We start from the raw sequence: 23,256 nt of genomic DNA, 5'->3' as shown, positions 1-23,256 counted from the left end.
CTGGACAAGTCTACCCTAACATTACCATTACTATTACTAAAAGCCTTCCATAATTTGACTGGGCTGACAGGTGTGGGAAGCCATAGCCAGTGCAATGCCTAATGTAATTTCATGCTCTGCGGCAAGCTCCATCAAATTCATACATGAATCCACCTTAGAGAGACAGACACCGAGCAGACAGACTGTAAAGCATTTCCACATCATATTAGAGCATGCTTTCAGGACAGCATAATAGATTTAAACTTTAACATAGTCTACCTCTATCCAAAGGCCTTTGTGTTTTACCAATAATACTCTGTTTTTATTAAAAGCAATAACAATACATGTGAAACATTCCATATTAATTAGTAAGCATTGGTTATACACTGGACAGATAGGCTATTTATAAGATATTATAAATATTATTCATAATATAATATAATATATTATAATAAATGCTGCAGAATCACTAGGCATATATACAGGTGAGATGCACAACCTAGTATTCTGAACCGACCAAATTGATTGGGAATCGCACCTCACAAATTGCATTCAACACAGATTTTGTTACACTGCAAAAGAAGTCCACCTATTTCAACTTAAAAATGGAAGTTCAGTTGTTGCCTTACATTTTTAAGTGTAATCAACTTGGTTCTACAAGTCATTTAAAAAAAAATCACGTTGAATTTCATATAACTTACAAAAAAAAGTTGAAATTGCTCAACTTATTTTGATGAGTTAAAGTAATGCAAAGACATAAGTTGCCATGACTTACTGATCATCTCATTTTCAACAGTGTAGCATGTTTGTGCTGATACAAGATTTTAATGAGCTTTCCAAAGAGTAAGTTCAGTGGGCTCTGGAGTCTGCAGGAGCAGTTTTTATCATGAAATACCACAACAATAATACATTAAGACTCAGATTAACACATTACATGATGTTCTCAGAATGAACAGCACTTCAAAGGATAGAGAAGGATATGTTGTTTCCAAAAACAAATTATTTCTTTATGTGCCTACATGTGTAAAAGCCACGTGGGCTCAACCTATAAGAACACAGTGACACATGCTGATAAAGAACACACTGTTAAAATGATAGAAACAGCTATGAAAGATGCAAAGAAACGAACAAAACAAAACAAAACACTCTTACCAGGACTAACGAGGAAAACTTGCTCTTAATGAACTCACCGATGTCCAATGAAAAGAACAAGGACATCGTGCCATTGTGCATCAGAGACATAGACTGATCTCGATATGTGCACATATGGATAGGAGTGGATCCAAACATACACTGAAGAGAAATAAATGGGACTGAATATACTGTTGGAGGAACTCTTTACATGTTATTGATGTTCTGCAGGAGACTGTCAAAGCTATAAAGATTGATTGAAGACATGTAGTGGGTGAAATCAAGACACATTTTTGGACAATTTTATGACACACGTCATCCTTTGGCCATCTGCCAGTCACTCCTCATTACTCCATGACAACCTGGCTTGTATGCAGAAAAAGATGGTTGACTTTGTATATCTGCGTGGAGGAGTGGGTTGTGATGGGGTGCAGACTGTTACATAATTCAATGTGCAGTTTGGTCTTTTGGCATGTGTAGAACTACAGTAAGTGTTTCTTGTGTGATTGAGTTTCACAGTTAGAAGAGCGTGCATACTAATACATGCCTCTATGTGAGTCAAGTCTTTATAGCAGAGACTGCAGGGCTAATTTTTAAAGCAATAGAACCCTTCACTAAGAATATTTTTCAGCGTCAATGTCTACAGGCACCTTAAGACTAGGCTACAAAAACGATACTGAAAATTTCCACCCAGGAAAAAAGGTACAGTTCATTGAACACATATTGACTATTTAGGACAACACGCCCTAATTCATTTGTTTCACTCACATGACTTATCTGCTGCCAAAGTAATGGAGGGTAATATGAAAACAATTGAACAAAGACAACAAGAAATACCACTGATGACTGGATTTTTACAGATTTTAGCACTGAACATACCCTAACTAAAATTCTAAATTCTAAAAGCAACTTGGCCATGAAGTGGAAGACCACGTAAAGTTAAAGAGCGGGGTCACCGACTGCTGAGGTGAATGGTTTGTAAAAGTCACCATTGCTCTGCTGATTCCACAGCTGAAGAGTTCAAAAGTTCCACTGGCGTTGATATCAGCACAAAAACTACTTCCAGTGAAGGGAAAACTTAATCAGTATACCCAGATATTTTGGACAATGCTATGCTTCCAACTTTGTGGTAAAAGTTTTCTATTACAGCATCATTGTGACCCAGTGCACAAATCAAAGTCCTTAAAGACATGGTAGGATGAGTTTGGTGGGGAAGAACCTGACTGGCCCACACAGAGCCCTGACCTCAACCCCATCAAACACCTTTGGGATGAACTGGAACAAGGACTGTGAGCCAGACACAAATACTCTACTGGGTGAATGGGCAAAAATTCCCACAAAAACACTCCAAAATCTTGTGGAAAGCCTTCCCAGAAGATTGGGACCAACTCCATATAAATGCCTATTAATGTCTATGTATTTAGAATGTAATGTCATTAAAGTCCCTGTTGGTGTAATGGTAAGATGGCCCATAAATTTAGGTTCTGTGCTAACTAGAGATCTGTAAAAATGTTTTCTGGAATCAAATTCAATTATCAACAGCATTTCTTGGTCTCAGAGATGTGTTTTTGTATTCACTGCCATTACTTTGTCCTGCTGATAGTCATAAAAATGGCAGATGAGTGGAAAGGACATGTGCCGGAAACAGATGTACAATTCTGCACACTGCAATACAGAATGTTGGCCTCTCTATCGCCATCTGTGGCTGATTTTTTATGTACTCACTAAATCTGTCACTAAATTAAAAATCTGTACTTTTATTCCTATCACAGGCATTTTTAGCTAAATCAAAAGAGAAAAGAAGCTATTATGAAGTTCAGGACAATTCATGAAACTATTAGAACTGCAATTAAAACATTATATAAAATTACAACATGCCCCGCTGCAGATCGGAATTCAGAACGATTGTTCAGAACTGGTGATATTTCAACAATAGAAGCACGGTGACTCCATTAACAAAATGTTCCACCAAACAGAAAAAATAAAAAATTATCTTTGTATACAGACCATAATTGCACATCTTGTGCCAGACAGGGTCTTTATATATGTCTGCTTTGCTTTACTGTAGGGAAGTATAGCATCTAAAATTCTCTGATAGCCAAACTCTTAAAAGCACTAAGACAACCTTCATTCCTATAAACCCTCTCAGCTCTGCTTCATCTGAACTAAAGTACACATCTGTTTGTTCACTATAGTTCAAAGCTGTGAGGCTCACTGCAGACGCATATGTAAGATCCACTTTGCTGCATATGTCTGGCATGATTTATGGGTGTAACTTTTCTGAATCACTCTGAGAGTTGCCCTCGCCATGCCTGACACCCTCTCCCTGCATTCTTTACTTCACAATCTGATTTGCTACTTTACAGCTATGAAAAAAAATCATGAGACTGATTTGATAGCACAGTGCTAGTGTTCTATGCAAACACATTACATGCCAGAGTGTGTTGATATTTTGCACAATGTGTGTTACCAAGTTCCGCATTCTTATATTAAAGTCAGTGAGAGTATGATTGTACAGTATGTTTCATCTGATCTCAGCTACATTTTATCCACATCCTTCAAGCCAGTGGGTGGTTGAAATATTGTGGATTGAATCTGCAAAAAATAAACATATAAAAATAAAGATGACAGACAAGATGAGAAAAAATTTTTATGAATTATTTTATCCAATATTTTATTGGTATTTTATGTTTTTGAGAGACTAACAGTTGACCCCTCTTCATTCAAATTCACCCTTGATTGACATGAACAGAATCACAAGTTTTCTTTTTTAACAGTCCTTAGCAAGTTTAGTCATAAGTTCACTTACGGATAAGGGTCATCCTGTAAGTTACCTTTCCTACTGCACTGCTGTAAATATCACTGAAGTTTTGTCCTGATGGAGGTCTTCATTCATTTACAGCGCCTGGCACTCTTTGAATAGTTAGGTGCCATTTTTGACAGTTCTACAGGCACAGTGGAAATAAATAACACTACAGTAAGGAATTGCAATCATTTGTCCATCATGTTGAGTTATGAAGTGCAAACAACACCTCCACCCCTTCAACACCTCCACCCTGCAATTATGGTTGTTTTCCAAATCAATAGGTTTTGTCCATCATGTTGAGTTATGAGTGAGATTCAGCAAACGCAAACAACACCTCCACCCCTTGCGTTCCCTTGAATTTCCAAAATCAATATTTTGTCCCCAAAACGTTGTGAAGTAATGGCGTCAGAAGAGAGGCAGAGCTCTGAGACAAACTAATGAGTGAGATTCAGCAAACAAATGCATTTCAAATGACATTTGACAGCTAAGAAGAGCTGCATTTTTAATGCTCTAATGTTCACAATCCAACTTCAAGTTTCAAACCTCAGTGGGTTAGAATTTTTTTTAATATAATTTTTTAATATCTGGGTTATTTTAGTATTATTTTCATAATATTATAGTATTTATTATTTTTAAATGTAATATTAATTTTAATATTTTAATGGCCTTTTTTTGAATATTTTCAGTTTTCATTTTCATTTTATTTGAAGTTTTAATGATTTTATGTGCTTTCTTAACCTCATTTTATTTCAGTTAATTTTCTATTTTTCGTAATTGGTGCAGAAAGCAGAGTTAAAAAAGTTAAGACATTACATTTATGTTACGTTAAAACAATATCAGTCTCCTCAATTCGTTCTTAGCAAACTACCCTGTAAATGTTTGAAAACCGATCACATGACTAAAATGTGTCCATATGTGTTTAAATAAGATAGATGGGCCTGGATGTGCTTGTCTTGTCCTTCCACATGGTGGTCTGGCCTAACAGGCTTTGCAGAACAGCTTTCCATCTGATTCCTGTTTGCTGTGTGATTATCAAAGCTGGATTCCCCTGCAGTGCTACATCAGGGAACAGGCCAAAGCTTTAGTCGTCAGACAGACATGATCACCTTACTTCTAAGCTCTTAGGGCTTCCTCTCAGCCAGATGTAGGCATTCCTGCTCTGCTCTTCCAAGTGCACCTCACGTCTGTAAAAGAGCAGCAGTACATGTAGTTTTTAGGTTGCTGCTGTCGCCACCCGGCTTCTTCTCCAGACAGACGAGCATAAATCAGCAGTTTCATGCTAATATAGGCTGCTTTTTTCCAGAAGGGAGGAGCAAGGGAAATTAGGAAGTGTTGCTCTAACAGCCTGACCTTGTGAAAAACTCTTGATGTGCTATCACAGAAGTGGTCCTGCTCATTTTTCAGTTTTCAGTTTGGGTAATGTTTCTGTGACACTGAATAATATGTCTGTTTGTGGGAAAGAAGACTATGTGGTTATATATATATATTTTCTACAGGGCCAAAAATCGATTTCCTGAGGCACTATTCATGTGAGAAGGAAAAAAATCTAGTAAGGAAATTATAAATTCAGTGAAATATGAAGGTCATATTATGTTTGCCTTTCTTCTTCCTCTCTATCTGGCTCAAAACAATTGTGATTTACTAAGTCTAACATGTTGTACACTGTCAGAAAAAAATTGCACCTAAAGTTGAACCTTTAAGGGTACAACAGCTTATCTCTATTAAAGTACCCTTAAAGAGACAACGTTGTACCTTATCTATCCCTAAAAGTGGCACACACTGGAATTACTGTATGTAATGTTATGTAACATGTAACATTAAGGAATAGTTTACCTATTCCTTTTCTGAAAAATTACTCACCCTCAGGTCATTAAAGATGTAAATTAGTTTGTTTCTTCATTGAAACCGATTTGGAGAAATGTAGCATTACATTACTTGCTCACCAGTGGATCATCTGCAGTGAATGGGAAGTTTCTTACAAACATGCAGCTTTTCATTTCACAAGACATTAATTGATTAACTGGGGTCATGAGGATTACTTGTGGATTATTGTGATGTTTTTATCAGCTGCTTGGACTCACATTCTGACGGCACCCATTCACTGCAGAGAATCCACTGGTGAGCAAATGATGTACTGTAATGCTACATTTCTCCAAATCAGAAACAAACTCATCTACATCTTTTTTGACCCAAGGGAGAGTACATTTTCATGATGGGTGAATTATTCCTTTAAAGTACTATAAACCTTTAAGGGGTAAATAAGTTCCCTTTAAAGTTACTGCCCCAGTGACAAATTGTTAGACACCTAAAGGTAATTTTTTTCTTTCTTTTCTTCTGAGCGTGTACAATAAAACATGCTACAATATGTGCAATACACAAATACATACAAGAAGATGTTGTTGTCATTAGACACAAAAAAGTAGAGAAATGTATAAATAACACAGAAGTCTTACTATTAAAACTTAGCGAATCACCTTAACTAGTCAGGTTTTCCCAGTTCTAGTGCAGGTGCTGGTAAGAAAGGGTGAGACGTCTATAAGACTGGTCAGAATAAAGGCTAGCTGCAGATCGTCAGCACTGACAAATTGACATCCCAGACATGTAGCAAGTGAGACATTAGAGAACAGTGATTCACCGAGACCCTGTCCATACACTGCGGGGCACCAACATTCTCTTTGAATGACTGATTTAGGCTGTTCTCTGCAAATGACATCAGATTTATCTTGATGTGGAACCTGGAGAAAAAAAAAAAGTAAAAAAAAAAAAAAAAAAAACGATGCAAGAGAAAACATAAAAATAAAGAGGAAAATATATATATATTTTTTTAAATGAACATACATTTTGGAAACCTGTTATAGATTTTTTTTTCTGCCAGTTGTTGAATGAAAACATCTCTATTCATCCGCTCTGAACAGCTTTGATGTTTACACATTTTATCATGGACATGCAGAGCATCAAACTCAAACCATATTTGCAGTCTAACCCACAGAAAACAGACGAATATAAATGTAAGCTTGAAAGGATGGAATGTCTTCACTCTGTCCACCTAAATAGCTTCATCTAGCTTGATGTTACACTGTGCATGGCAATGAGCTTCCTGCCTGCAAATCAGCTCTTTCACTAGATAGTTTGTTTTGCTAAAATGAATACTGATGATCTGCGTTAAGATAATTTAACAAAGGTTAACATTACACAGTAAGAAAATTAAGATATCTCATTTTATATACACACTCTGTACAGCACAGATTCCCCAGCACACATTTATTTTTCATCATCTGAGGAACTAGATTATCTCTTTTTATCTCTTATGCACTGATAGGCACAATTGCTCTGTTCCAAAACCAATTGAGCTGCCTATGGAGGCAGACTATTAAGGCACTGAAGAATGATGCAAAGCCTTTCCAAAGGGTAGTTAAGTTACTTCATAAGATAACACATTTTAGCCAAATAAAGCAGCATATATTCTTCACAAAGAAGGCAACCCTTGTGACAAGCTCAGTGAAATATATCCAAAGTGGCAGACAAGGTGAGAGAATGTTCAATTAATAAAGCTTCATTTCATATAAAACCTAATAAACTAGTTAAATCTCATTCAAATGTATTATTACAACAAACATCTGTGTTCTGTGCATTTGTTTTTAGATACCGTGACATTTAAATCAACTTCTCTTTGTTTTTTTGTCAAAAATATGAATTATAATCATTGAATCGATCATGTATATCTCTTTATGTAGGCACCGAAGCAGCTCACTAGGTTTTGGAACAGATCTAATGTATCTTTTCTCTGACTGATAGGGTGTGAGAGAGTGTGAGAATGTGAGCAAGTGAGTCAGTGTCAAGGGAAGCAATGAGGCCAGTGGAGTAGAACAGGAACTCACTTTACAGTAGACCTCAGAGTATAGGTAGAACTACACAGAATCTGATCCTATCTGCTGAGATGGGAATACTGTTTACTGTTGATAAAAAATAATAACGAAATGAGCAATTTCATTTAATTTACCACAGTATTGGAAATTACTGAAGACAGATGTCACATATTGTAGTCTTGGCTTTTCTTTACCACCAAAGTATCATCCAGAGCAGCATCACAGCATGGTATAAAAATTTAATGGTCCAAGACGAGACTACTCCATCTCCTTAAATCGGCAGGAAAAATAATAAGACTACCAGCGGAGAGAGGCTCCAACAGTGAGCACATTAAAAGCCTGAGCCAGCTGGTTTAGAAAATCTCTACAAACCCCTGACAAGCCTCCCTCTCTTACCATCACACTCTGTTGTACTGGTTTTTATTATTATTATTATTTGAAAGCAAAAAAAAAAAAAAAAAAAGAAATATAATAAAAACCATCATTTAATTACCCTTACGTCTTTCTAAACTTTACATTGTTTCTTCCATGGGATATAAACGGTGGATTTTGAAGATTATATCCAATCTTTGTGAACAAGGACTGAGGCTATCAAGAAAAAAGAATAAATTAAAAATAAAAGTATTATAACAATACAGCAGTTATACAGCAGCTTTGTGTTAATAACAGACCCAAATTATTTACTAAAAATCTTGACATCCACCTTGAAGCATAAATAGCAATATGCACTGAGAGTGCAATCAAAAAAAGCAACACGCAATCATTCTTTTGAAGTGCTTGTCAATTAATAATTTGATTAATTCACAGAACCTAAATTATCTGTTCACTAATCAGACTGTATCAGTTCTCGAGTCAACTCACTGAAAGGGAAGCTCAGCAGTAAATAACGACCAAAACGTTTGGTCTTTTTCTGTTTTATGACAAACTGGAATATACTGTAGTCTAAACTAATAATAAAAGTTTTGAAAAACAAAACACTTTTCCAAACAAACAAATCATCACAATCACCTTCAGTTCTACCATGAACTCAAGCTAACCTCACAGCAATGACAATCTAATCACCCAGACGCACTACATCTGACTGAAGAACATCATGTCACAGTTTGTCACATCAAGTTTGTCAGGTGTGATGACATCACATTTACCCTACAGTTGGGTTTATGTAAATTCAGATCCAAATCCCATATGTGAGTCACAATATCTGCAGAAACTCATTTTGTATTTTCCTGAAAGATTAGTTTTGGACAGCATTCAAAACTACTAATATCTCATATTTAACCCTCTGAAGAGCCACTTTGGCTGGCATGGCTCGTTGTGTCCCACTCTTTTATTTTCTTTAAATTTTAAGCTCTAGCTTACTGTGTGGAGCCAACAAAGTATGAAGGAGAGTGAGAGACACTACTGGAGAAAGTAGAGAGAATAAGAGTATTTGTTATGATAATCACATAAGCATGATGGATCATGTTCCCCAGGTTTTGGCTGGGAGAGACGACCAGGGGGCTGGTCCCGTCAACTGCCTGGGGCGCTGCATCTGGGAACCATTGCTGTTTGTTCCAGGAGAGTCTGCCGTGGGTCAGCAGCTCTGCAAAACCCCATGCCAAATGCAAAGCCCTTAGCTCAGCATATGTGTCAGCACAGAATTACTCTTGGGACTCTTGTCCTATATACTGAAGACCATGATAACCGAACCACCATTTTATTCAGCTTGAACTTGAGGCCTTTTAGCAAAATCCTCCTCAGTGGAATTATGGAAATGAGCTGGTCCCCCAGGTTTGTTTTAGCCAGAATATCAAACATTTTACAAACACAAGCTTTAGTTGAGGAATAGACAATTATGTTCTAAGATTGCCAGTGGTCTTTCTATCCCACTGGTTACTGAAATTAAGCAGGACTGCTCAGATCACTCCCTGGATGGGATACCTCCTACATGAGCTGCTGCTGAAAAAGGTGTTCCTATAAAATGCATTGTATTTAGGATTAAATTAATCTGACCTTAAACTGAGGCATGAAAATGGCATGGTATGGAAAACAGTAGGGGTGTAACTCCGGTTAAATGTATTTAAAAAACAATTTCAGCAATGATACATTAAATTGATTAAGTTACAGTAAAGACATTTACATTTTATTTCAAGTTTATACTGTTCTGTTGAAATTCCTATTTGTCGAAGAATCCTGAAAAGAATGTGTCATAGTTTCCAGAAAAAAAATATTAAGCAGCAAAACTGTTTTCAACTTAATAATAAAAACTGTTTTAAATCAGCATATTAGAATGATTTCTGAAGGACCATGTGACACTGAAGACTGGAGATAAAATGCATATTAAAATGGAAAGCAGTTATGTTAAACTGTAATAACATTTCATAATGTTACTCTTTTACTGTAATTAAGATAAAATAAATGCAGGCTTGATGAACATTAGAGATTTTTTTTTACCAACCTCAACCTTTTGAACTGTAGAAGACAATGTTTTTAAGGATATCATTTTGTTTCTAGCTTTTTCTACAGTCCATAAGCATGAATAGACATTCAAAAAGTCAGATATTCCAGTTTTTCTATACCTGTGTTTGTGGCATGAAAACCATGTATGTCACTTCTCAAGATGGGCATTCTGTATGAGTGTTTGTGTATGTTTTGAGCTGTGCCCATTTTATTTCTAGAGTGAGGGATGAGTCATGTAGTCCTCTGTCCAGCCTGGCTGTCTAAGGATTCGATAATGATGTCTCATTTTCCATTTCTGTCCCCTAGTCTTCCTCTTCCTCTATCACCCTGTGAGTTTTTTTCTCATATTACAACTCATAAATTCATCAAAAAAAAACACACCTCCATTGCAATCACTCCATCTTCTGCTCTGTTATCTTTATGATGCGAGCAAGTGTGTTATTTATTAAAATAATAATAATAATAATAATAATAAAAATAATTTAAAAAATAATTTTAATTAAACAAATTTGCTCGAAAAGATGAAAGCAATTGTTTGATTAAAGACTTGGGAAGAAAGATGAGCGTCAAATAAAGTCAACAGAGTTGAAACCCTCTCCGGATTAAAAATATTGACACTAGACTCTTGATTTATGTGGGACTGACTGTTATCTGTGATTTGGTGCTTTGCTAGATCATTTTGCAGACTATCCCGAGCTGTCAGATATTGAGCAGCTCTGAGAAGCCTGGGGAAGAAATTGTTCCGTTTACCTTGATTTTTTCCACACATTCTGGTTATGAGATTGAATGTCTGATTAGCACTTTCAAAGAAAATAAAAAAATAGTGGCTAATACAGCATAAATAATATAAATAATAAATATAAAAGCCACTCAGAATGAATGGACAGATTTCTTTCCTCCTTATTTGTCACTGATATTTATTGAACAGCCAATATAAAGAGCATTTTTTCCATGAACTCCTTTTTAATTAGGGCACCCTCTTAATTAAGCCAGGGCTAATGGTGATTATCATTGTGTTATTATCCTAATAAGCATTCAACGAGACCCATGAAATCTGGTCAGCTAATTTACTTGTCTGAAATGTCCTCTTAAATTAAAGTTGTTTTAAAGGGTGTTTGCAGTGATCTGAGGCCATGTCCACACGTACACGGGTATTTTTTATAAACAGAGTTTTTCCTTCTTCCATTTTTAAAAAAAAAATCCCATTCCACATGAAAACGCAAACGCATGCTATGATGCACTGTCAAGAGCATGCCAAGCCAACAGATGGCAATATAATCTCAACCGTTAAAGCCATGTTGGCCAATCAGAAACCTGAAAAGTTTCCAGTAGGCGGAGATAACAGCGCTGGCTCTGACATCACAAGCCAAAAACGGCAGTTTTTGAGTTTTTGAAAATTTTCACCCTGGCAGGCATTTTCAAAAATGTTTGGTTTCAGTGTCCTAGCACTGCATTTGCGTGTGGACGAATGGCCAAACCGCGTAGAAAAAGCTGTAGTTTTAAAAATAACCATGTTCATGTGGACAAAGCATAAAGTTCGTTCTGAACCACTGAATAGTCCACAGACTGACATCAGTAACAAACCACAGAAGCACCAATGAAATGAAGTACAGACTTCGGACATGTCTCCACAACAATGTGAATCATAGCTCTGTGTAGTGAATATCGTAACCTCTTTAACCAAGTCAGCAGCCAGTGGAAATACAGGGTCAGATGCCAACAAACAACAAGCAATACAATTGTAGAGTAGTACACAGATGCAGAAGCATTAATGAAATATACAGTACTGTGCTCGTTGTGTGTGAATGTTTAATAGGGGTCAGGGATTTATGGTCTCTCTCTGAGCACTGAAACCTTCCTGCTTGGAGTCGAAATTATGGAGAAAGCTCTTCGTGTATAGCAAACTGAAATGACAAGGCAGTAAACGAAGACATAGCTAAACATCCAAACCGAGAAGTACAGCGATATTTGCCCACATAAACACTGCATTCACTATATAAAGTATATAATTTTTTGATGCAACATTTGCCATATGCAAAAACACAGATTTTAATTATTCAGTACTAAACCACACTGCATTAAATCAAGTAAAAAAATCAATCAATCAATCAATAAATAAATAAAAATGTCTGCTAAATATTTTAACTATGATTCATCTACATTTCACATTTATTTATCACATAACATATTCATTATTTCAAGTTAAATCAGCTCAGTTATAATAAGCATATTCAACCACATCTAATCATATTCATTCTACATAGGTGAAATGAGGCAGCAATTGAACATTTCTGATGTTTCCTGTTTAATGTGTTTGTACTTAATAATAAGATGTAGAAGACTGATTAGATGCAAAAATAGTCTTTGTTGAGCAGCTTTCTCTGAGTTTATGGCAGAGCTAATAAATATGCTCCAGCACTTTTGCTTAATAACAGAGACAATGTCTCAGTGTCAATAAGTTTTATCATTAAGAGCATGATAGTGACATCAAATACAACAAAATAAGCTTAAAACAGAACTGCAAATACAACCTCTAATAATTACCAACAACAGCAATTTACAGACCCTTTAAGCATCTATTCCCTCATTAATTAATAATTCAGGAGCAAGAACCAATCCCAGTATAGACACAATTATGTCATTTTTTTGAATGACATAATACATATTATTAGTAGAAACCTTAAAAAATATTTTAAATTAATCAAAGGAGCAAAATTTGATAATGTTAAATCAGCTGTCATACAGGCACAGTTTAAGTGCTACAAACAGATGCTGGATTATTTTCGCAAGACTTGGCAGATGTATTGATTTGGGATGAAAGTCTGCATCTCCCTGCACTCTGGAGGGGTGGGAGAACAGGGAGAGATGGACAGTTTGCTCATTAAAATGCTCCACATTACTTTAATTCCTTTCAGTTACAGAGAGAGGTACCTGCACAGGTGTTGATCTCCAAAGAGACCTGGTCTTCATAGCTGCTCATTATTAGCAGAGGCCTCTGACTGGAGACACTTTACAATAGTACTAGTCTAGCACAGTACTTTTAAACGCGCTGTGTCCAAAAGAAAAGCTGTGTCTGAATGCAAAAAAACAAAAACAAAAAGATACATTTATGATTACCTCATTGCTCTACAGGAAATTACATCCAGAAAGAGAATCAGAAAAATGCCTCAAATGTGTTTTATGCATATGACAGCCAAAACTAACTTATAAATAAAGATGTATATATCACTCTGTTTATTGCTTGCCTGTGATTTGCAATCTGTGTGTGCATATGTTTGGTGTGGGATACAGCTATATGTGGTTTAACACTTTGTCTTTATATAATATTCATGAAAGAGTAAAAAGATTACACAGACTTGAGGGTTGTTTTTAGAGGCGTTAGGTTTGTCTCTCTCTCAGATACATCTAGCCTGATATGAATGTAAATCATACAGGTAAATATTTCATGAAAGGTCGAGTAGGTTTCCACTGCCTCGCGCAAGCTAATGGAATACCGTGCATGCTGTTCTTCTCACATGAATGTAATTACATCAGGGGGGATTCTGCAGCTTAGCAAACCATCAACCACCTGAATGCATGAAGGTTGTGCTGCTTTTGTCCCTCTGAATGAGACAGAGGAATGCTGAAAACATTATATTAAGTTCACACCATGTTTCATTAAAGGAACAGAAATAATGCCTTGTCAGTGCTCACATAATAAAAGTGTCAAAACACACTTGACCTTACAGACAACCATGTAATTTGCTACTAATGAGATTCCGTACATGGTGATTTATAGATTAAGTTATAATAACAGCAGAGGTCAATGGCCAGCCCCCAAAAAGAAAGAGAGAGAGAGAGAAAAAAAACATACACAAGATAATATAATTTTTTTTTTTAATGAGGTCAAGTTGTCCAAAACACTGATTTAATATGTCCATTTGTACATTACCTTTCACATTTTTGCTTCATGTTTCATGATCTTTTTCACTTCATAATTGCTTTAATAAAATGGTAATACAAGTGTGAAAAAATGCTTTAGGGCCGTACTGTTTCAAAAGATTAACATGTTAAATTAACTGTATTGATAATATCGGTGCAATTATTTTTATTATTTTACTTCAGGGTAAATAACAATATGAATATATGAAAAATAAATATAATAAATCAAAATAAATATAATAAAAATAAATAAAGTAAAAAGTAAAAAACTAGCCCTAATCCTCCCTTTTATGGCACATAACAGCATTAAACAATATATGCATCAGTTATAATAAAAGGTCAAGAAAATGACTTATGTAGCTGTGATTGTAGCTGGAATAATCATTTTCCCCTTTTCTCTTAAAAACCTTTAACTGGAATAATCTACGAAAGATGGTTTTAATTTCATTCAGCCCCAAAGCAGCAAGCCAGCGACCCAAAATTAATTGTTCCTTTTACACTAGAGAAAGTGTTCTCCTCAGAGAGCCTGGAAAACTGAGGACAAATGAGATCATAATGAAAACATAGAGGAGGTGTTGCCACTGTACAGCCCACTGTGTGGCTGTAGATCACACACACACACACACACACACACACACACACACACAGAGCATTTACTGCATGTTCATTGACCTTTATTTTCATCTTTTCTGAAATCTTAGTATAATTATTCACCCTTATTTTATTTACGTATCTAATGTATTTACTACATAAATCTAAGTCATGCATTTCTACTAAGAAGTAAAAGATAAAATCCATCAAACTCCCTGGCCGAAGCAGTTTATAAAGTTAAACCTTTAAAGGGATACTCCACCCCTTTAAATGAAAATTTTGTCATTAATCACTTACCCCCATGTCGTTCCAAACCCGTAAAAGCTCCATTCGTCTTCATAACACAATTTAAGATATTTTGGATGAAAACCTGGAGGCCTGTGACTGTCCCATAGACTGCCAAGTAAAAAACAGTGTCAAGGTCCATAAAATGTATGAAAGTTGTAGTCAGAATACTCCATCTGCCATCAGATGTGCAATCTGGGTTATATGAAGCGACGGGAACACTTTTTGTAAGCGAAGAAAACTAAAATAATGACTTTATTAAACAATTCCTTTGTAAATGATTAATGACTAAATGTTCATTTTGGGGTGGAGTATCCCTTTAAGACCAATTAAAAGTGAAGCTCATTTGATTGATTTTCTCTCTGTCTAAAGCCCTTTCTTGATTTCAAGAGAGATTACTTCAGAGAGTCTAGCAGCAGTGTCATTCACACACCTCTATTTCCTGACATTACTTAACTAATTAACTAATGATTTCTATTAGTTTTTCTAAATCTGAGTCATGAGTTCACATGGGATGAAATCTCCTCTGATGGGATGTCAAGGAAATGGCAGTGGACTTGCTGTAGCCTTATTACAGTTACAGTAGATGAGTTGAAGATGCACTTTAAAAAGTAAAAATTGCCTTTGTTACATTAAAGAAGTTTCTTTTGTTGGTCAAACAATAATTTGATTCAGTAATATTAAAGTATTTTCTATTTTTATTACAGTATATTTCTATAAGCTGTCATTTGAAGAAACTGAGCAGAATACAAGAATATATTTGACAAAATGTATAGTTACTTCTGCTAAGCAGTAAATCAATTATTTTGATTTTTAAAAAGCTTCCGATTTTTATTTTTTTTTATGCTACATTTTTGCTGATCAGGAAATACCCACATTTTATATTAAATGTTTATATATGTATACTATTAAGACTACTGTAAGGTATATTTATTATCCTTTTTTACACATTTAGACTATATGTGACCCTGACCACAAAACCAGTCTCAAGTCAATGGGATATATTTGTAGAAACAGCCAAAAATACATTGTATGGGTCAAAATTATAGATTTTTCTTTTATGGCAAAAATCATTAGGATATTAAGTAAAGATCATGTTCCATGAAGATTTTTGTCGATTTTTCTATCTATCAATAGAAGAAAGCCGTAACATCAAATGTGTTTGTAAGACATTTCCTAAAAAATGACTTTCAGGCTTGTTATTGTTCATTTACAGTTGGCCTACAAGTGCTTCTTGTGTGCTCAATGAAATGCTAAATCTCACAAGTCAAACTCTAATTGAAGAGACTCCTGTGTTTCAAGTGCTACTAAGTGAGGGAAAAAAAACACTGTAATCTCAAAGTACACTGTCATCGTGTGGAAAAATGTACCAGAGATTCTTCAGAAATGTCAACATTTGTGTTCCACAAAAAATATAACGGCATACAGGTTTGAAACATGACGGTGAGTAAGCAATTATAGAAATTTGTGTTTGAACCATTTCTTTAACAGCCATCTCAAAGTACACATCCTGCGAATAACATCCCATGTACAGTACAATAATGCTGACAAACAGTTTTGTGTAGTATGTGGCCTCAGTGGATTTGAGATCTTTTCGCTCTGTATGGGAGTACAGAAGGCTGTCAGTGTGGAGCCTCATACAGCAGGTGAGTGTAGCCTATCTTCCTCATCTCTGTGGTAATAACATTTCCCATCAGTGCTGTAATGGATCACCTCCAGACTTCATCTGATTGAGAGGGCGAGGGGAGGCTGGTGCTGGCCAGTGCTTCAGACTGGCTCGGTCTCAGCATCACACTTCCTCAGGGGCTTAATGCACTATTGATTTGTTTAGCTAATATATTTTTTCTCTTTCCACAGCGGAGGGTTCATATTCTGTCAGTCTTTGATGTCTCACACAGGAGAGTGTTTATGAAAGGACTAAATTCACACAGCAAAGTAATAAACATCATTTCGCTGCATCACATTGAGGCATATTTATTGACCCATGCATGTGTCATTGAAGCTTAAAAAAACTGGCCTTAAAATCACTGGGTTCTGGAATTAAACAGCGTCTCTAACTTCTGAAAAAGATTCAGTTTTTATTATTATTATTATTCTTTCCTGGGAGGACCTCTTGGGAAATGGAAACTGCTTTGAAAAAGTAATCAAATCTCAGGGGCAGCAAAGCCATTGAGTTTTCCCCTAAGAGCTTGGCTCACTTTGTTCTCGTCTAAAATATTTTTAGAAATAAAATGATACTTGGAGATACATCTGCAGTCGGACCCTACAGACCTTCTGGCTTCTTCTCCTGTCAAAAAGCTCCGTCATCCACCACGGAAGGAAAAGGTCAAACAAATGTTAATAGGAAATCCAATTTTGACCAAAATGATAAATGTAAATGGAAAACATCCTGTAGACATAACAGCCTGTTCTGCAGCGCTCTTGACATGTCATTACCGCAACAAAGCCTAATTAGCATTGTTAATCAGCATTTTCATCTGTATTACAACAATTAATGGAACTGGAAGGCTATGCTACATCTTCACCGTGAAGAATTAATTCTTAGCAATCAGATCACATTAACCCAGCAAAAGTGGTTATAAACGCACTGTGAAGGAGAGCCTTTAATGAGATGGAAAAGCAATCTGAATAACTCCCTTGCAGCAAATCTAAAATAAACTTCATCAGTTATGAATATATGGAAATAGAGTGTGTATGTTTTGACAGGCTACTGAATTTTAAAAGAGAGAGTCAGAGTTTTAAACACTGGAGCTGGCAGACATAGAACCACTAATGCATAGTTTAAGAAAATGCACAGCCTAACATACCTGAAAACATCTCGTCCTTGCCTAATTCTTGTGATAAAGTGCTGAAGGGAAGGTTCATAGCCTGGGGTTAAGTGTTTTGCTCAAAGCACAGAAGAAGTGGCTCTTGAGGATTCTGAACTAGTAGTTCCTGCTAACTGAGCCACCCGCCTCTAACCAACACTATTGCCCTACAAAGGGGCAACAGAAACACTACAAATGAAAATACACCGCTGTAACCAAAAAGCTAATGGTTTGACCTCCAGCTCTCAGGTGAAATGAGCAAAAATGCCAGAAGTCTTGCTATAAAGGTTAGGACCATGAGGGAGGCACTTAAGGTTTGACTATGACTACACATTATTTAGAAACCTTTCCATTGCTATGCCATTTGTGTGTGTATATATCTTTATAGCTTATTCATTATGGATGCTGTGACATGGGTGGACAATTAAAAACTGTAGTTAAAGGGAAAACTTTAAGCTACACTACTATTCAAAGCCTGAGGTCAGGATTTTTTAATGTTTCTAAATGTCAAAGACTGCATTTATTTGATTAAAATACAGTAAAAACAGTAATACTATTAAATATTATTACAATTAAAAATCACTATTTTCCATCCTAATATATTTTGAAATATATTTTATTCCTGTGATGCAAAGCTAAAATTTTCAGCAGCCATTACTGCAGTCTTAAGTGTCACATGATCCTTTAGAAATCATTCTAATATGCTGATTTAGTGCTCAAGAAAATGTCTTATTATTATCAACAGTTGCGCTAATATTTAAAAATAAACAGTTCTTTGTCTTTTTGCAACTAGTTATTGTGTTTAGGAATTTTATAAGTTAATAACTTACATTTTATATGCAAGGCTTTTATCACTTGAGCATTATGAACTGATCATAAGCCTTTTTCATGGTGCTGTTGTAGTTATTATGTCATATGTGCTTGTCTGTCAATGAATAATTGTAATTGTGTGAAAATAAAATCATCATTCTTGAAAAAATTCTACATTTTTGTTCTACAAAAAATAAAACAAACAGGTTTGAAACAATATGATGGTGAGTAAATAATGACAATTTTCATTCTTGTCTGAAATGTTTCTTTTAAGCAATTATGCTAAAAACAGAACTTTTTAAATATGTTTATTCTTTGTTTTAAGTAAATAAAAGGAGTGGCTTAAGTGAAGCGAGTCAATAGGTGGAAAGTCGTGTCAACTCCAATTACTTTCAACTTAGATGCTAAATTTAAGTAGCTCGCTGGCAGAATTAAGGGAGAAATAAGAATGAGAGGAAGAGTTTGCTCCTCCATTAAAAAGAGCGATGTGTGGGGATCTGTGGTCTTGTGTGAATTAGCTAGAGGAGAAGGAAAGACTGGCCCCCTAACCTTCATTAGCCACTGTCAGTTGCCTGTGTCAAATTGGACAAAGCTTCACAAGATAGATACCAACAACCAGAACCAAAAGGAAAAAAGACAAATACAAACCACAAACACAAAGAGATAAGGCCGTTATTAGAATCCTTCCTATCTCCAACAAATGAGGAGAGAGCATGATGACCAGAGCCACAAAGTTCCAGCAAATAACACTGTGCTTATTTAGATGGGAGTCAGAGTGATATTTCATGATCACAGATGGACCGTTTCCAGAAGAGGACGCGTGCTCGGACAGAGAATGAACATATGGCCAAGTAACAATTTAAGGGAAAAGGGAAAAAGAGCCTCAAGTCTGTGGACGCTCCCCACAGCTGGATTTAAATCACTACACAGACGTTTATGCTCCTGTGCACTGACTGTCTAGACCTTACATATGCTGTGATCCAGACAACCAGATGAGGCAGTTTGGACCACAGCATTCTATCAATCAATAAATTTGCATGACCGGCTTCGATTTGCACATGTTTGTTGGATCCATGCGTTTATGGGACTGAGATTAGCCAGATGTTGTTGCAAACCCACAGGGCTGATGCAAGGAGCTGTTATTGTGAGACTGAGGCTGTTTGCCTGAAACAAGCGATGTTTGAATAAAACCCCTGGAAATGTTTGGGGAAGTTTAGCTTTTTCAGACAGAAATCAAAACTCCCTAGCTATCAACCCCCCCCCCCAATTATACTCCATTTCACACCAAACCATTCACCTTCGGATACAGGTGACAGTTTTCTGTCCATCCCCTGAGATAGGCAGATGTTTTCCAGTGCACCCCCTGCTGTCCCACTTAACACACACACACAAAGGCAAGCTAAGAACTTGACCAATGAGCTGCTGGGAAATAAAAGCATTTTTTAGGCGTCTTAAAACTTTTCCTTCATTATAAGTGCACTGAAATGTTGGGGGGGAGGGGGGAGGGGGGGGGGTCAAATAGATTTTTCTGTTTAGCTGCACAGAAGAACATCATCCTCTTTGAGATGCATTATCATAATAGTCCATAATGCTGAGAGGTAATTACTGTTCAGCCAAAACATATAGATCTGTTCTGTGATTCAGAGTCTCATTTCCACTCACTATACACTACTTCACAGCTGCTCCTGCAGGACAAAGCAATAAATCCATCAAAGCATAGCCTACTTGATAGCTGATTTTTATGCAGTTTTAGAGCTTTTTAAAAGTTCTGTGTTGACTGAGAGTTTAGGACTGAAGGCCCTGATATACTCTCTACAAAGTTTTTCTCATTCTTTACTAGGGGTTAAACAGACATTTGAAATAGCTGAGCAAAGGTATACTGTCTGCAAACATTTCAGGAGCGCTTAAGCAGCTGGAAGCAGTGTTTAGATGAATATGTAAATATGTGCTGCACACTATGCCTCCAAAATATGACAACAAAAATGATAGTGGTAAGAAAAGAGCTGTTAAAGGGATACTCTACCCAAAAATGAAAAATTGTGTTGCTGTTATTTAATCACCCTCATGCAGACTGACTTTTTTCAGTATTTCTTACTTTTTTCAAGCATCAGTATTTCTATTATAATTACAACTTCAGTTTCATAAAGCAGCTGTCCAGTGCATTAATATTTGCACTTGTGTGACAGACTAAAAGAAGAAAAACCCACAAACTTTAAAACAAAATTTGTTTTGGCCATATTTTGTTCACAATGATGTCACACCCATTTGTTCTTCAATTTCACTTGAAGTATATTGGGGTCTTGAAGAGCTGAGTAACCTCAAAATTACATCCAAAAAATAGATAACATTTCTTAACTTATAAAAATTCATTAGCAAACATTATTAGACTAAACATTAGGTAGTTGTATGAGTTATATTTCTCTACTTTCCCACTGCTTCCTTTCTCTCTATCCAATCTAATAATGACAAAATAAATAAATAAAAATCCTTTAATGTATTTTTTAAAAATATATATTCATATTTCAATGTGCATGAACTACCAAACTTTTTGAAAGAAAAAAAGTACAGTAAGAAATCCCTGTTCTGTAATGTTTAATTAATTAGCTTTTTTTTCCCAGATACGTCAGGCTAATGATATCTTGCACCATGATTTCAACAGGACAGATCAAAACATCTTGGCTTTTCACACAACTGCACATTGGTTGCAGTTTAAAACAACCAAAATAAAATGCTTTGGAAATGTTGTGTTGTGTTCAAAATGTCAAAATATGATGATTAGACAAAAGCATAGTGAAAACAACAAAATCTTTCAATTTAATTAATTATGTAGAATAAATACATTCTCATCTCTTCATGACAAAATAAATTAAAAAAATCAAGTGTAGGTGTTAGTTGGAAAACTGCATTAAGTGCTTCTGGTGTTTACTCTTCGGTGCACTAACAGTTACAGAACTTAGAACTGCAAAAAAACAATTTGATATTTAACATGGTCTAAGGCCAAAAAATCTTATTTGGGCACAATTTGTCCATCCTTACTCACTGGAACTGAGCACATACTCGCTCGCAGCACTTACAGCTACAGTAATGTGGATGAGTGAGACAGCTGAAGGAGAGAAATGGGTGGCACTGTGAAAGGCGATTAGGGTTCCCAGCGGTCGCCATGGTGCAGAGGATGATTGATGTGATTAATAAAGCTGTCGTGATCATTGCTCTCAGTGCCAATCTGAGAGTTAGCCCGAGTGTTTCCGCTCAGATGCAGTGAATGTCTCCCACTGGCACCCTGAGCTCTTACCTAAACCCTCGCACAAAATCGAGATCCTCACTTAAACTTGGTGCCAATATACAACTCAACAAAATGAAAAAGCATTTCCATCTCTATATGTCACATACAGTGTAGATGCACATGCATTGCCCTTAAATTTTTTCTGTAAGATCTTTTAATGTTTTTGCAAAAAAAGTGTCTTATGCTTACCTATTGGATTTACATTTAATTTTTTAGCAGACGCGTTTATCCAAAGCAACTTACATATAACCACAATAGAAGCAATCAGACCGACAAGACAGCAACAGTATAGTTATGTGACAAGTTTCAGTTAGTCTAGCACAGTACACATAACAATGTTTTTTATAAAAACAACAACAACAAAAAACAATTGAATAGAATACAGTAGAATTTAATAGAATACAGTAGAATAGGTAAGTGTTAGTATTAATCTGTCAGGTGCTGGGAACAGTCCAGGAAAATGTCTTTGAGAGTGATTTTGTGCCTCTTTGGGATGGCACCACAAGGATTAGAGAAAGGATATTTATTAATAATTATTAATTATTACATATTAATGCAAAGTGTTTCGGAGTAACAGTGAAATTTAATAACAGTCACATAATTTAACAAATTTCAAAAATAAATCCTTCACTGTCACATCAAAGCTGTCACATGATCCTTCACAAATCATTCTAATATGCTGATAAGAAACATTTCTTAGTATCATTGATGGAAATAGTTGTGCTGCTTCATATTTTGTAGAAACATTTTTAGGACTATTTGACATAAGAAGGAGCATTTAAGTTTTTGAAAATGAAATCCTTTATATCGTTCTTTTAATCAGTTTTTTATTTTTATTATTGATTATTGTATGTCCAGTGTCGCTATGCAGTTTGACTTGCAAGAGATTTCCAACAAATAGGCCCTTATGGAGCAATAAACCCATTGTACCCTTGAGCAAAACAATTAATTTCAAGTCACTCCAACAGTATTGTTTTTGGGGAAATGGTGCTAAATGTCGTCTACGCCTAGGATTGCAACGGTTGCTCACTGTTATTTTCTGACATACAGTACACATGCACACCAAACTAAGTTCTTTTCTTCTGTTTTTACCAGTGCAGTATTCGGCTACAGCAGGTTTTGGTCTCAAATCAAATGGAACATGTGACATGAGGGCCTAAACATTGAAAGACAAATAGGAGGTCTCACTTCATTGAGCAGGCTGATGGGTAAGTGAATTGAAAGCCACATTCAATTTTGTTTGTGTTTTTCCTTGTCATTTAAAGGGTAAAAAAAAAAGAGCAAAATCACAGCATACACTTTCTTAGGGTCTCTGAGATGATCATATGAAGTTTTTTT

This window comes from Cyprinus carpio, chromosome A14 (genome assembly GCF_018340385.1).
Source record: "Cyprinus carpio isolate SPL01 chromosome A14, ASM1834038v1, whole genome shotgun sequence".
NCBI classification, from domain to species: Eukaryota; Metazoa; Chordata; class Actinopteri; order Cypriniformes; family Cyprinidae; genus Cyprinus; species Cyprinus carpio.
The sequence above is the reverse complement of the archived record's forward strand: the minus strand, read 5'-3'. Positions refer to the sequence as shown.